This window comes from Schistocerca gregaria, unplaced genomic scaffold (assembly GCF_023897955.1).
Source record: "Schistocerca gregaria isolate iqSchGreg1 unplaced genomic scaffold, iqSchGreg1.2 ptg000066l, whole genome shotgun sequence".
NCBI lineage: Eukaryota > Metazoa > Arthropoda > Insecta > Orthoptera > Acrididae > Schistocerca > Schistocerca gregaria.
This window is the reverse complement of record NW_026061707.1, coordinates 13,088,331-13,104,946: the sequence shown is the minus strand read 5'-3', so window position 1 is coordinate 13,104,946 and position 16,616 is coordinate 13,088,331. Positions and strand designations below refer to the sequence as shown.

Here is a 16,616-nt window from a genome sequence, read left to right as displayed (position 1 = left end):
CAGCTGAAGTCGGATGATGCAGACGGCCGTAAGGACGAAGTACCCAAGAGTACCGCTAGGCCGCGCCTCTTTAGCTCAGCGGTAGAGCAGTGTTCTAATAAACCAGGAGTCGTAAGTTCCATCCTAGCAGGAGAAAGATGAATTTTGGAAATCAGTTGTGCGTCGTGGCCGTATAGCAAACAGTATCTGTGATGACGAACAATTAGCGACAGGCGTTTTTTTAAGAATTACTCTCAGATGTGATTAAGGCGAATGGCGCAGATAAAGCATTTACCAAAGCGGTACAGCATACGGTGGGACGAGGCAGTCTGAATTACATTTTATAGATGTATTTCTCACATATCTCAGAGCCTCTCGCGGTCGTCGTCGTCGTCGTCGTCGTCGTCGTCGTCGTCGTCGGCGCTTCTGCAGAAGTAGCAAATGGCCAGCGTAGCAAATCCGGCGAGGGACGCCCTGCCTTCGATTCCGAATGCACAAAGTGTGTGGTCTTGTTTCCCAGTCTATATTTGGTCGGTCTCGTAAGAGGTTGAATGTACCGAGTGGGTGGGAAAGAGCAAGCGGCAGCGGCTGTGTAGAACGAAAACACAAATCCTCAGGGGTGTGAGCGTTTCGAGATGAGTCGTATACATGTTATAGTTGGTCGTCAGTGACCGTGTGGCCTAATGGATAAGGCGTCGGACTTCGGATCTGAAGATTACAGGTTCGAATGCTGTCACAGTCGTGTTTTTCCAGTTCTGAAAAAGAAACATACCGTTTTAATGTAGCAATTGAGCACTACGAAACCGTCTGAATGTTGCTGTTGACCATTTTTTGCTTGGAGATGCTCTTGAGCTTGAAACACACACAACAAGACCGGTGCTAACTAGTGAAATGGTCGGCAGAGTGCCGACACCGCGAGTTTTAACTGGCACTTACACATCTGAAACAACGTCGGAAAGTAACTCGTTCGGCTTTTGAGTCACATAAAGTATGTGTGTTAATTTTGACGCAACTAGCTCTGCATGTTGTCATGCAATTTCTTTACCTCTCAGAAATGATTATGACATAAAAGTGAAGTACGTGACGAGTGTGACGTTAGGAAAACATTAGGCAGCATGGAGAGATTCTGTATGGGACCACCCAACCCAAACGAGTACTGTGTGACGTGCTACCCGGCAGGTTTCGCAGAGGTAGCCGGCTAGCGCAGTCGGTAGAGCGTCAGACTGTTAATCCCAGGGTCGTGGGTTCGAGCCACACGCTGGGAGGAACGGAATTTTGTTCCGCTGCAGATGTAAATTACCGTTTTTCTGATTACCGAGATGTAATCTAAAAAGCAACTTTAAACTTTGCCTATGTCTCTGTCAGTCACAAGAAAACTGTATTTGAAGGTGAAAGTGATTTTGTAGACATGTGTGAAAGACATGTTCTGAAATGCAAGTGTTGTTGTTTGGAGAGAACATTGGTTACGTGTCAGATGTGTAGCTAAGCAGTAATGGGTCGTCATAGCTGCAAATATTAGCCGGTAATATGAAGTGTTGTCAGCTGAAGTCGGATGATGCAGACGGCCGTAAGGACGAAGTACCCAAGAGTACCGCTAGGCCGCGCCTCTTTAGCTCAGCGGTAGAGCAGTGTTCTAATAAACCAGGAGTCGTAAGTTCCATCCTAGCAGGAGAAAGATGAATTTTGGAAATCAGTTGTGCGTCGTGGCCGTATAGCAAACAGTATCTGTGATGACGAACAATTAGCGACAGGCGTTTTTTTAAGAATTACTCTCAGATGTGATTAAGGCGAATGGCGCAGATAAAGCATTTACCAAAGCGGTACAGCATACGGTGGGACGAGGCAGTCTGAATTACATTTTATAGATGTATTTCTCACATATCTCAGAGCCTCTCGCGGTCGTCGTCGTCGTCGTCGTCGTCGTCGTCGTCGTCGTCGTCGTCGCCGCCGCCGCTTCTGCAGAAGTAGCAAATGGCCAGCGTAGCAAATCCGGCGAGGGACGCCCTGCCTTCGATTCCGAATGCACAAAGTGTGTGGTCTTGTTTCTCAGTCTATATTTGGTCGGTCTCGTAAGAGGTTGAATGTACCGAGTGGGTGGGAAAGAGCAAGCGGCAGCGGCTGTGTAGAACGAAAACACAAATCCTCAGGGGTGTGAGCGTTTCGAGATGAGTCGTATACATGTTATAGTTGGTCGTCAGTGACCGTGTGGCCTAATGGATAAGGCGTCGGACTTCGGATCTGAAGATTACAGGTTCGAATGCTGTCACGGTCGTGTTTTTCCAGTTCTGAAAAAGAAACATACCGTTTTAATGTAGCAATTGAGCACTACGAAACCGTCTGAATGTTGCTGTTGACCATTTTTTGCTTGGAGATGCTCTTGAGCTTGAAACACACACAACAAGACCGGTGCTAACTAGTGAAATGGTCGGCAGAGTGCCGACACCGCGAGTTTTGACTGGCACTTACACATCTGAAACAACGTCGGAAAGTAACTCGTTCGGCTTTTGAGTCACATAAAGTATGTGTGTTAATTTTGACGCAACTAGCTCTGCATGTTGTCATGCAATTTCTTTACCTCTCAGAAATGATTATGACATAAAAGTGAAGTACGTGACGAGTGTGACGTTAGGAAAACATTAGGCAGCATGGAGAGATTCTGTATGGGACCACCCAACCCAAACGAGTACTGTGTGACGTGCTACCCGGCAGGTTTCGCAGAGGTAGCCGGCTAGCGCAGTCGGTAGAGCGTCAGACTCTTAATCCCAGGGTCGTGGGTTCGAGCCACACGCTGGGAGGAACGGAATTTTGTTCCGCTGCAGATGTAAATTACCGTTTTTCTGATTACCGAGATGTAATCTAAAAAGCAACTTTAAACTTTGCCTATGTCTCTGTCAGTCACAAGAAAACTGTATTTGAAGGTGAAAGTGATTTTGTAGACATGTGTGAAAGACATGTTCTGAAATGCAAGTGTTGTTGTTTGGAGAGAACATTGGTTACGTGTCAGATGTGTAGCTAAGCAGTAATGGGTCGTCATAGCTGCAAATATTAGCCGGTAATATGAAGTGTTGTCAGCTGAAGTCGGATGATGCAGACGGCCGTAAGGACGAAGTACCCAAGAGTACCGCTAGGCCGCGCCTCTTTAGCTCAGCGGTAGAGCAGTGTTCTAATAAACCAGGAGTCGTAAGTTCCATCCTAGCAGGAGAAAGATGAATTTTGGAAATCAGTTGTGCGTCGTGGCCGTATAGCAAACAGTATCTGTGATGACGAACAGTTAGCGACAGGCGTATTTTTAAGAATTACTCTCAGATGTGATTAAGGCGAATGGCGCAGATAAAGCATTTACCAAAGCGGTACAGCATACGGTGGGACGAGGCAGTCTGAATTACATTTTATAGATGTATTTCTCACATATCTCAGAGCCTCTCGCGGTCGTCGTCGTCGTCGTCGTCGTCATCGTCGTCATCGTCGTCGTCGTCGTCGTCGTCGTCGTCGTCGTCGTCGGCGCCGCCGCCGCCGCTTCTGCAGAAGTAGCAAATGGCCAGCGTAGCAAATCCGGCGAGGGACGCCCTGCCTTCGATTCCGAATGCACAAAGTGTGTGGTCTTGTTTCTCAGTCTATATTTGGTCGGTCTCGTAAGAGGTTGAATGTACCGAGTGGGTGGGAAAGAGCAAGCGGCAGCGGCTGTGTAGAACGAAAACACAAATCCTCAGGGGTGTGAGCGTTTCGAGATGAGTCGTATACATGTTATAGTTGGTCGTCAGTGACCGTGTGGCCTAATGGATAAGGCGTCGGACTTCGGATCTGAAGATTACAGGTTCGAATGCTGTCACGCTCGTGTTTTTCCGGTTCTGAAAAAGAAACATACCGTTTTAATGTAGCAATTGAGCACTACGAAACCGTCTGAATGTTGCTGTTGACCATTTTTTGCTTGGAGATGCTCTTGAGCTTGAAACACACACAACAAGACCGGTGTTAACTAGTGAAATGGTCGGCAGAGTGCCGACACCGCGAGTTTTGACTGGCACTTACACATCTGAAACAACGTCGGAAAGTAACTCGTTCGGCTTTTGAGTCACATAAAGTATGTGTGTTAATTTAGACGCAACTAGCTCTGCATGTTGTCATGCAATTTCCTTACCTCTCAGAAATGATTATGACATAAAAGTGAAGTACGTGACGAGTGTGACGTTAGGAAAACATTAGGCAGCATGGAGAGATTCTGTATGGGACCACCCAACCCAAACGAGTACTGAGTGACGTGCTACCCGGCAGGTATTCGCCGAGGTAGCCGGCTAGCGCAGTCGGTGGAGCGTCAGACTCTTAATCCCAGGGTCGTGGGTTCGAGCCACACGCTGGGAGGAACGGAATTTTGTTCCGCTGCAGATGTAAATTACCGTTTTTCTGATTACCGAGATGTAATGGAAAAAGCAACTTTAAACTTTGCCTATGTCTCTGCAGTCACAAGAAAACTGTATTTGAAGGTGAAAGTGATTTTGTAGACATGTGTGAAAGACATGTTCTGAAATGCAAGTGTTGTTGTTTGGAGAGAACATTGGTTACGTGTCAGATGTGTAGCTAAGCAGTAATGGGTCGTCATAGCTGCAAATATTAGCCGGTAGTATGAAGTGTTGTCAGCTGAAGTCGGATGATGCAGACGGCCGTAAGGACGAAGTACCCAAGCGTACCGCTAGGCCGCGCCTCTTTAGCTCAGCGGTAGAGCAGTGTTCTAATAAACCAGGGGTCGTAAGTTCCATCCTAACAGGAGAAAGATGAATTTTGGAAATCAGTTGTGCGTCGTGGCCGTATAGCAAACAGTATCTATGATGACGAACAATTAGCGACAGGCGTTTTTTTAAGAATTACTCTCAGATGTGATTAAGGCGAATGGCGCAGATAAAGCATTTACCAAAGCGGTACAGCATACGGTGGGACGAGGCAGTCTGAATTACATTTTATAGATGTATTTCTCACATATCTCAGATCCTCTCGCGGTCGTCGTCGTCGTCGTCGTCGCCGCCGCCGCCGCCGCTTCTGCAGAAGTAGCAAATGGCCAGCGTAGCAAATCCGGCGAGGGACGCCCTGCCTTCGATTCCGAATGCACAAAGTGTGTGGTCTTGTTTCTCAGTCTATATTTGGTCGGTCTCGTAAGAGGTTGAATGTACCGAGTGGGTGGGAAAGAGCAAGCGGCAGCGGCTGTGTAGAACGAAAACACAAATCCTCAGGGGTGTGAGCGTTTCGAGATGAGTCGTATACATGTTATAGTTGGTCGTCAGTGACCGTGTGGCCTAATGGATAAGGCGTCGGACTTCGGATCTGAAGATTACGGGTTCGAATGCTGTCACGCTCATGTTTTTCCAGTTCCGAAAAAGAAACATACCGTTTTAATGTAGCAATTGAGCACTACGAAACCGTCTGAATGTTGCTGTTGACCATTTTTTGCTTGGAGATGCTCTTGAGCTTGAAACACACACAACAAGACCGGTGTTAACTAGTGAAATGGTCGGCAGAGTGCCGACACCGCGAGTTTTGACTGGCACTTACACATCTGAAACAACGTCGGAAAGTAACTCGTTCGGCTTTTGAGTCACATAAAGTATGTGTGTTAATTTAGACGCAACTAGCTCTGCATGTTGTCATGCAATTTCCTTACCTCTCAGAAATGATTATGACATAAAAGTGAAGTACGTGACGAGTGTGACGTTAGGAAAACATTAGGCAGCATGGAGAGATTCTGTATGGGACCACCCAACCCAAACGAGTACTGTGTGACGTGCTACCCGGCAGGTATTCGCCGAGGTAGCCGGCTAGCGCAGTCGGTAGAGCGTCAGACTCTTAATCCCAGGGTCGTGGGTTCGAGCCACACGCTGGGAGGAACGGAATTTTGTTCTGCTGCAGATGTAAATTACCGTTTTTCTGATTAACGAGATGTAATGGAAAAAGCAACTTTAAACTTTGCCTATGTCTCTGTCAGTCACAAGAAAACTGTATTTGAAGGTGAAGGTGATTTTGTAGACATGTGTGAAAGACATGTTCTGAAATGCAAGTGTTGTTGTTTGGAGAGAACATTGGTTACGTGTCAGATGTGTAGCTAAGCAGTAATGGGTCGTCATAGCTGCAAATATTAGCCGGTAATATGAAGTGTTGTCAGCTGAAGTCGGATGATGCAGACGACCGTAAGGACGAAGTACCCAAGAGTACCGCTAGGCCGCGCCTCTTTAGCTCAGCGGTAGAGCAGTGTTCTAATAAACCAGGAGTCGTAAGTTCCATCCTAACAGGAGAAAGATGAATTTTGGAAATCAGTTGCGCGTCGTGGCCGTATAGCAAACAGTATCTGTGATGACGAACTATTAGCGACAGGGGTTTTTTTAAGAATTACTCTCAGATGTGATTAAGGCGAATGGCGCAGATAAAGCATTTACCAAAGCGGTACAGCATACGGTGGGACGAGGCAGTCTGAATTACATTTTATAGATGTATTTCTCACATATCTCAGATCCTCTCGCGGTCGTCGTCGTCGTCGTCGTCGGTCGTCGTCGTCGTCGTCGCCGCCGCCGCCGCTTCTGCAGAAGTAGCAAATGGCCAGCGTAGCAAATCCGGCGAGGGACGCCCTGCCTTCGATTCCGAATGCACAAAGTGTGTGGTCTTGTTTCTCAGTCTATATTTGGTCGGTCTCGTAAGAGGTTGAATGTACCGAGTGGGTGGGAAAGAGCAAGCGGCAGCGGCTGTGTAGAACGAAAACACAAATCCTCAGGGGTGTGAGCGTTTCGAGATGAGTCGTATACATGTTATAGTTGGTCGTCAGTGACCGTGTGGCCTAATGGATAATGCGTCGGACTTCGGATCTGAAGATTACAGGTTCGAATGCTGTCACGCTCGTGTTTTTCCAGTTCTGAAAAAGAAACATACCGTTTTAATGTAGCAATTGAGCACTACGAAACCGTCTGAATGTTGCTGTTGACCATTTTTTGCTTGGAGATGCTCTTGAGCTTGAAACACACACAACAAGACCGGTGTTAACTAGTGAAATGGTCGGCAGAGTGCCGACACCGCGAGTTTTGAATGGCACTTACACATCTAAAACAACGTCGGAAAGTAACTCGTTCGGCTTTTGAGTCACATAAAGTATGTGTGTTAATTTTGACGCAACTAGCTCTGCATGTTGTCATGCAATTTCCTTACCTCTCAGAAATGATTATGACATAAAAGTGAAGTACGTGACGAGTGTGACGTTAGGAAAACGTTAGGCAGCATGGAGAGATTCTGTATGGGACCACCCAACCCAAACGAGTACTGTGTGACGTGCTACCCGGGAGGTATTCGCCGAGGTAGCCGGCTAGCGCAGTCGGTAGAGCGTCAGACTCTTAATCCCAGGGTCGTGGGTTCGAGCCACACGCTGGGAGGAACGGAATTTTGTTCCGCTGCAGATGTAAATTACCGTTTTTCTGATTAACGAGATGTAATGGAAAAAGCAACTTTAAACTTTGCCTATGTCTCTGTCAGTCACAAGAAAACTGTATTTGAAGGTGAAGGTGATTTTGTAGACATGTGTGAAAGACATGTTCTGAAATGCAAGTGTTGTTGTTTGGAGAGAACATTGGCTACGTGTCAGATGTGTAGCTAAGCAATAATGGGTCGTCATAGCTGCAAATATTAGCCAGTAATATGAAGTGTTGTCAGCTGAAGTCGGATGATGCAGACGACCGTAAGGACGAAGTACCCAACAGTACCGCTAGGCCGCGCCTCTTTAGCTCAGCGGTAGAGCAGTGCTCTAATAAACCAGGAGTCGTAAGTTCCATCCTAACAGGAGAAAGATGAATTTTGGAAATCAGTTGCGCGTCGTGGCCGTATAGCAAACAGTATCTGTGATGACGAACTATTAGCGACAGACGTTTTTTTAAGAATTACTCTCAGATGTGATTAAGGCGAATGGCGCAGATAAAGCATTTACCAAAGCGGTACAGCATACGGTGGGACGAGGCAGTCTGAATTACATTTTATAGATGTATTTCTCACATATCTCAGAGCCTCTCGCGGTCGTCGTCGTCGTCGTCGTCGTCGTCGTCGTCGGCGCTTCTGCAGAAGTAGCAAATGGCCAGCGTAGCAAATCCGGCGAGGGACGCCCTGCCTTCGATTCCGAATGCACAAAGTGTGTGGTCTTGTTTCTCAGTCTATATTTGGTCGGTCTCGTAAGAGGTTGAATGTACCGAGTGGGTGGGAAAGAGCAAGCGGCAGCGGCTGTGTAGAACGAAAACACAAATCCTCAGGGGTGTGAGCGTTTCGAGATGAGTCGTATACATGTTATTGTTGGTCGTCAGTGACCGTGTGGCCTAATGGATAAGGCGTCGGACTTCGGATCTGAAGATTACGGGTTCGAATGCTGTCACGCTCATGTTTTTCCAGTTCTGAAAAAGAAACATACCGTTTTAATGTAGCAATTGAGCACTACGAAACCGTCTGAATGTTGCTGTTGACCATTTTTTGCTTGGAGATGCTCTTGAGCTTGAAACACACACAACAAGACCGGTGTTAACTAGTGAAATGGTCGGCAGAGTGCCGACACCGCGATTTTTGACTGGCACTTACACATCTGAAACAACGTCGTAAAGTAACTCGTTCGGCTTTTGAGTCACATAAAGTATGTGTGTTAATTTAGACGCAACTAGCTCTGCATGTTGTCATGCAATTTCCTTACCTCTCAGAAATGATTATGACATAAAAGTGAAGTACGTGACGAGTGTGACGTTAGGAAAACATTAGGCAGCATGGAGAGATTCTGTATGGGACCACCCAACCCAAACGAGTACTGTGTGACGTGCTACCCGGCAGGTATTCGCCGAGGTAGCCGGCTAGCGCAGTCGGTAGAGGGTCAGACTCTTAATCCCAGGGTCGTGGGTTCGAGCCACACGCTGGGAGGAACGAAATTTTGTTCTGCTGCAGATGTAAATTACCGTTTTTCTGATTAACGAGATGTAATGGAAAAAGCAACTTTAAACTTTGCCTATGTCTCTGTCAGTCACAAGAAAACTGTATTTGAAGGTGAAGGTGATTTTGTAGACATGTGTGAAAGACATGTTCTGAAATGCAAGTGTTGTTGTTTGGAGAGAACATTGGTTACGTGTCAGATGTGTAGCTAAGCAGTAATGGGTCGTCATAGCTGCAAATATTAGCCGGTAATATGAAGTGTTGTCAGCTGAAGTCGGATGATGCAGACGACCGTAAGGACGAAGTACCCAAGAGTACCGCTAGGCCGCGCCTCTTTAGCTCAGCGGTAGAGCAGTGTTCTAATAAACCAGGAGTCGTAAGTTCCATCCTAACAGGAGAATGATGAATTTTGGAAATCAGTTGCGCGTCGTGGCCGTATAGCAAACAGTATCTGTGATGACGAACTATTAGCGACAGGGGTTTTTTTAAGAATTACTCTCAGATGTGATTAAGGCGAATGGCACAGATAAAGCATTTACCAAAGCGGTACAGCATACGGTAGGACGAGGCAGTCTGAATTACATTTTATAGATGTATTTCTCACATATCTGAGATCCTCTCGCGGTCGTCGTCGTCGTCGTCGTCGGTCGTCGGTCGTCGGTCGTCGTCGCCGCCGCCGCCGCTTCTGCAGAAGTAGCAAATGGCCAGCGTAGCAAATCCGGCGAGGGACGCCCTGCCTTCGATTCCGAATGCACAAAGTGTGTGGTCTTGTTTCTCAGTCTATATTTGGTCGGTCTCGTAAGAGGTTGAATGTACCGAGTGGGTGGGAAAGAGCAAGCGGCAGCGGCTGTGTAGAACGAAAACACAAATCCTCAGGGGTGTGAGCGTTTCGAGATGAGTCGTATACATGTTATAGTTGGTCGTCCGTGACCGTGTGGCCTAATGGATAAGGCGTCGGACTTCGGATCTGAAGATTACAGGTTCGAATGCTGTCACGCTCGTGTTTTTCCAGTTCTGAAAAAGAAACATACCGTTTTAATGTAGCAATTGAGCACTACGAAACCGTCTGAATGTTGCTGTTGACCATTTTTTGCTTGGAGATGCTCTTGAGCTTGAAACACACACAACAAGACCGGTGTTAACTAGCGAAATGGTCGGCAGAGTGCCGACACCGCGAGTTTTGACTGGCACTTACACATCTAAAACAACGTCGGAAAGTAACTCGTTCGGCTTTTGAGTCACATAAAGTATGTGTGTTAATTTTGACGCAACTAGCTCTGCATGTTGTCATGCAATTTCCTTACCTCTCAGAAATGATTATGACATAAAAGTGAAGTACGTGACGAGTGTGACGTTAGGAAAACATTAGGCAGCATGGAGAGATTCTGTATGGGACCACCCAACCCAAACGAGTACTGTGTGACGTGCTACCCGGGAGGTATTCGCCGAGGTAGCCGGCTAGCGCAGTCGGTAGAGCGTTAGACTCTTAATCCCAGGGTCGTGGGTTCGAGCCACACGCTGGGAGGAACGGAATTTTGTTCCGCTGCAGATGTAAATTACCGTTTTTCTGATTAACGAGATGTAATGGAAAAAGCAACTTTAAACTTTGCCTATGTCTCTGTCAGTCACAAGAAAACTGTATTTGAAGGTGAAGGTGATTTTGTAGACATGTGTGAAAGACATGTTCTGAAATGCAAGTGTTGTTGTTTGGAGAGAACATTGGTTACGTGTCAGATGTGTAGCTAAGCAGTAATGGGTCGTCATAGCTGCAAATATTAGCCGGTAATATGAAGTGTTGTCAGCTGAAGTCGGATGATGCAGACGACCGTAAGGATGAAGTACCCAACAGTACCGCTAGGCCGCGCCTCTTTAGCTCAGCGGTAGAGCAGTGTTCTAATAAACCAGGAGTCGTAAGTTCCATCCTAACAGGAGAAAGATGAATTTTGGAAATCAGTTGCGCGTCGTGGCCGTGTAGCAAACAGTATCTTTGATGACGAACAATTAGCGACAGGCGTTTTTTTAAGAATTACTCTCAGATGTGATTAAGGCGAATGGCGCAGATAAAGCATTTACCAAAGCGGTACAGCATACGGTGGGACGAGGCAGTCTGAATTACATTTTATAGATGTATTTCTCACATATCTCAGAGCCTCTCGCGGTCGTCGTCGTCGTCGTCGTCGGCGTTTCTGCAGAAGTAGCAAATGGATAGCGTAGCAAATCCGGCGAGGGACGCCTTGCCTTCGATTCCGAATGCACAAAGTGTGTGGTCTTGTTTCTCAGTCTATATTTGGTCGGTCTCGTAAGAGGTTGAATGTACCGAGTGGGTGGGAAAGAGCAAGCGGCAGCGGCTGTGTAGAACGAAAACACAAATCCTCAGGGGTGTGAGCGTTTCGAGATGAGTCGTATACATGTTATAGTTGGTCGTCAGTGACCGTGTGGCCTAATGGATAAGGCGTCGGACTTCGGATCTGAAGATTACAGGTTCGAATGCTGTCACGCTCGTGTTTTTCCAGTTCTGTAAAAGAAACATACCGTTTTATTGTAGCAATTGAGCACTACGAAACCGTCTGAATGTTGCTGTTGACCATTTTTTGCTTGGAGATGCTCTTGAGCTTGAAACACACACAACAAGACCGGTGTTAACTAGCGAAATGGTCGGCAGAGTGCCGACACCGCGAGTTTTGACTGGCACTTACACATCTAAAACGGAAAGTAACTCGTTCGGCTTTTGAGTCACATAAAGTATGTGTGTTAATTTTGACGCAACTAGCTCTGCATGTTGTCATGCAATTTCCTTACCTCTCAGAAATGATTATGACATAAAAGTGAAGTACGTGACGAGTGTGACGTTAGGAAAACATTAGGCAGCATGGAGAGATTCTGCATGGGACCACCCAACCCAAACGAGTACTGTGTGAAGTGCTACCCGGCAGGTATTCGCCGAGGTAGCCGGCTAGCGCAGTCGGTAGAGCGTCAGACTCTTAATCCCAGGGTCGTGGGTTCGAGCCACACGCTGGGAGGAACGGAATTTTGTTCCGCTGCAGATGTAAATTACCGTTTTTCTGATTAACGAGATGTAATGGAAAAAGCAACTTTAAACTTTGCCTATGTCTCTGTCAGTCACAAGAAAACTGTATTTGAAGGTGAAGGTGATTTTGTAGACATGTGTGAAAGACATGTTCTGAAATGCAAGTGTTGTTGTTTGGAGAGAACATTGGCTACGTGTCAGATGTGTAGCTAAGCAGTAATGGGTCGTCATAGCTGCAAATATTAGCCGGTAATATGAAGTGTTGTCAGCTGAAGTCGGATGATGCAGACGACCGTAAGGCCGCTAGGCCGCGCCTCTTTAGCTCAGCGGTAGAGCAGTGCTCTAATAAACCAGGAGTCGTAAGTTCCATCCTAACAGGAGAAAGATGAATTTTGGAAATCAGTTGCGCATCGTGGCCGTATAGCAAACAGTATCTGTGATGACGAACAATTAGCGACAGGCGTTTTTTTAAGAATTACTCTCAGATGTGATTAAGGCGAATGGCGCAGATAAAGCATTTACCAAAGCGGTACAGCATACGGTGGGACGAGGCAGTCTGAATTACATTTTATAGATGTATTTCTCACATATCTCAGAGCCTCTCGCGGTCGTCGTCGTCGTCGTCGGCGCTTCTGCAGAAGTAGCAAATGGCCAGCGTAGCAAATCCGGCGAGGGACGCCCTGCCTTCGATTCCGAATGCACAAAGTGTGTGGTCTTGTTTCTCAGTCTATATTTGGTCTGTCTCGTAAGAGGTTGAATGTACCGAGTGGGTGGGAAAGAGCAAGCGGCAGCGGCTGTGTAGAACGAAAACACAAATCCTCAGGGGTGTGAGCGTTTTGAGATGAGTCGTATACATGTTATAGTTGGTCGTCAGTGACCGTGTGGCCTAATGGATAAGACGTCGGACTTCGGATCTGAAGATTACAGGTTCGAATGCTGTCACGCTCGTGTTTTTCCAGTTCTGAAAAAGAAACATACCGTTTTAATGTAGCAATTGAGCACTACGAAACCGTCTGAATGTTGCTGTTGACCATTTTTTGCTTGTAGATGCTCTTGAGCTTGAAACACACACAACAAGACCGGTGTTAACTAGCGAAATGGTCGGCAGAGTGCCGACACCGCGAGTTTTGACTGGCACTTACACATATGAAACAACGTCGGAAAGTAACTCGTTCGGCTTTTGAGTCACATAAAGTATGTGTGTTAATTTTGACACAACTAGCTCTGCATGTTGTCATGCAATTTCCTTACCTCTCAGAAATGATTATGACATAAAAGTGAAGTACGTGACGAGTGTGACGTTAGGAAAACATTAGGCATCATGGAGAGATTCTGTATGGGACCACCCAACCCAAACGAGTACTGTGTGACGTGCTACCCGGCAGGTATTCGCCGAGGTAGCCGGCTAGCGCAGTCGGTAGAGCGTCAGACTCTTAATCCCAGGGTCGTGGGTTCGAGCCACACGCTGGGAAGAACGGAATTTGTTCCGCTGCAGATGTAAATTACCGTTTTTCTGATTAACGAGATGTAATGGAAAAAGCAACTTTAAACTTTGCCTATGTCTCTGTCAGTCACAAGAAAACTGTATTTGAAGGTGAAGGTGATTTTGTAGACATGTGTGAAAGACATGTTCTGAAATGCAAGTGTTGTTGTTTGGAGAGAACATTGGTTACGTGTCAGATGTGTAGCTAAGCAGTAATGGGTCGTCATAGCTGCAAATATTAGCCGGTAATATGAAGTGTTGTCAGCTGAAGTCGGATGATGCAGACGACCGTAAGGACGAAGTACCCAAGAGTACCGCTAGGCCGCGCCTCTTTAGCTCAGCGGTAGAGCAGTTTTCTAATAAATCAGGAGTCGTAAGTTCCATCCTAACAGGAGAAAGATGAATTTTGGAAATCAGTTGTGCGTCGTGCCCGTATAGCAAACAGTATCTGTGATGACGAACAATTAGCGACAGGCGTTTTTTTAAGAATTACTCTCAGATGTGATTAAGGCGAATGGCGCAGATAAAGCATTTACCAAAGCGGTACAGCATACGGTGGGACGAGGCAGTCTGAATTACATTTTATAGATGTATTTCTCACATATCTCAGAGCCTCTCGCGGTCGTCGTCGTCGGCGGCGTTTCTGCAGAAGTAGCAAATGGATAGCGTAGCAAATCCGGCGAGGGACGCCTTGCCTTCGATTCCGAATGCACAAAGTGTGTGGTCTTGTTTCTCAGTCTATATTTGGTCGGTCTCGTAAGAGGTTGAATGTACCGAGTGGGTGGGAAAGAGCAAGCGGCAGCGGCTGTGTAGAACGAAAACACAAATCCTCAGGGGTGTGAGCGTTTCGAGATGAGTCGTATACATGTTATAGTTGGTCGTCAGTGACTGTGTGGCCTAATGGATAAGGCGTCGGACTTCGGATCTGAAGATTACAGGTTCGAATGCTGTCACGCTCGTGTTTTTCCAGTTCTGAAAAAGAAACATACCGTTTTAATGTAGCAATTGAGCACTACGAAACCGTCTGAATGTTGCTGTTGACCATTTTTTGCTTGGAGATGCTCTTGAGCTTGAAACACACACAACAAGACCGGTGTTAACTAGCGAAATGGTCGGCAGAGTGCCGACACCGCGAGTTTTGACTGGCACTTACACATCTAAAACGGAAAGTAACTCGTTCGGCTTTTGAGTCACATAAAGTATGTGTGTTAATTTTGACGCAACTAGCTCTGCATGTTGTCATGCAATTTCCTTACCTCTCAGAAATGATTATGACATAAAAGTGAAGTACGTGACGAGTGTGACGTTAGGAAAACATTAGGCAGCATGGAGAGATTCTGTATGGGACCACCCAACCCAAACGAGTACTGTGTGACGTGCTACCCGGCAGGTATTCGCCGAGGTAGCCGGCTAGCGCAGTCGGTAGAGCGTCAGACTCTTAATCCCAGGGTCGTGGGTTCGAGCCACACGCTGGGAGGAACGGAATTTTGTTCCGCTGCAGATGTAAATTACCGTTTTTCTGATTACCGAGATGTAATGGAAAAAGCAACTTTAAACTTTGCCTTTGTCTCTGCAGTCACAAGAAAACTGTATTTGAAGGTGAAAGTGATTTTGTAGACATGTGTGAAAGACATGTTCTGAAATGCAAGTGTTGTTGTTTGGAGAGAACATTGGTTACGTGTCAGATGTGTAGCTAAGCAGTAATGGGTCGTCATAGCTGCAAATATTAGCCGGTAGTATGAAGTGTTGTCAGCTGAAGTCGGATGATGCAGACGGCCGTAAGGACGAAGTACCCAAGCGTACCGCTAGGCCGCGCCTCTTTAGCTCAGCGGTAGAGCAGTGTTCTAATAAACCAGGGGTCGTAAGTTCCATCCTAACAGGAGAAAGATGAATTTTGGAAATCAGTTGTGCGTCGTGGCCGTATAGCAAACAGTATCTATGATGACGAACAATTAGCGACAGGCGTTTTTTTAAGAATTACTCTCAGATGTGATTAAGGCGAATGGCGCAGATAAAGCATTTACCAAAGCGGTACAGCATACGGTGGGACGAGGCAGTCTGAATTACATTTTATAGATTATTTCTCACATATCTCAGAGCCTCTCGCGGTCGTCGTCGTCGTCGTCGACGGCGGCGGCGTCGTCGGCGCCGCCGCCGCCGCTTCTGCAGAAGTAGCAAATGGCCAGCGTAGCAAATCCGGCGATTGACGCCTTGCCTTCGATTCCGAATGCACAAAGTGTGTGGTCTTGTTTCTCAGTCTATATTTGGTCGGTCTCGTAAGAGGTTGAATGTACCGAGTGGGTGGGAAAGAGCAAGCGGCAGCGGCTGTGTAGAACGAAAACACAAATCCTCAGGGGTGTGAGCGTTTCGAGATGAGTCGTATACATGTTATAGTTGGTCGTCAGTGACCGTGTGGCCTAATGGATAAGGCGTCGGACTTCGGATCTGAAGATTACGGGTTCGAATGCTGTCACGCTCATGTTTTTCCAGTTCTGAAAAAGAAACATACCGTTTTAATGTAGCAATTGAGCACTACGAAACCGTCTGAATGTTGCTGTTGACCATTTTTTGCTTGGAGATGCTCTTGAGCTTGAAACACACACAACAAGACTGGTGTTAACTAGTGAAATGGTCGGCAGAGTGCCGACACCGCGATTTTTGACTGGCACTTACACATCTGAAACAACGTCGGAAGTAACTCGTTCGGCTTTTGAGTCACATAAAGTATGTGTGTTAATTTAGACGCAACTAGCTCTGCATGTTGTCATGCAATTTCCTTACCTCTCAGAAATGATTATGACATAAAAGTGAAGTACGTGACGAGTGTGCCGTTAGGAAAACATTAGGCAGCATGGAGAGATTCTGTATGGGACCACCCAACCCAAACGAGTACTGTGTGACGTGCTACCCGGCAGGTATTCGCCGAGGTAGCCGGCTAGCGCAGTCGGTAGAGCGTCAGACTCTTAATCCCAGGGTCGTGGGTTCGAGCCACACGCTGGGAGGAACGGAATTTTGTTCTGCTGCAGATGTAAATTACCCTTTTTCTGATTAACGAGATGTAATGGAAAAAGCAACTTTAAACTTTGCCTATGTCTCTGTCAGTCACAAGAAAACTGTATTTGAAGGTGAAGGTGATTTTGTAGACATGTGTGAAAGACATGTTCTGAAATGCAAGTGTTGTTGTTTGGAGAGAACATTGGTTAC

General features: G+C 46.6%; 1 non-coding gene across 1 annotated transcript; it reads left to right on the top strand.

The window, feature by feature from the left end:
* Positions 1–2,178: 2,178 nt before the first annotated feature.
* On the top strand, positions 2,179–2,251 carry Trnar-ucg (transfer RNA arginine (anticodon UCG)). The gene has a single exon. It is a non-coding gene; the product is annotated as a tRNA-Arg (tRNA).
* Positions 2,252–16,616: the final 14,365 nt, after the last annotated feature.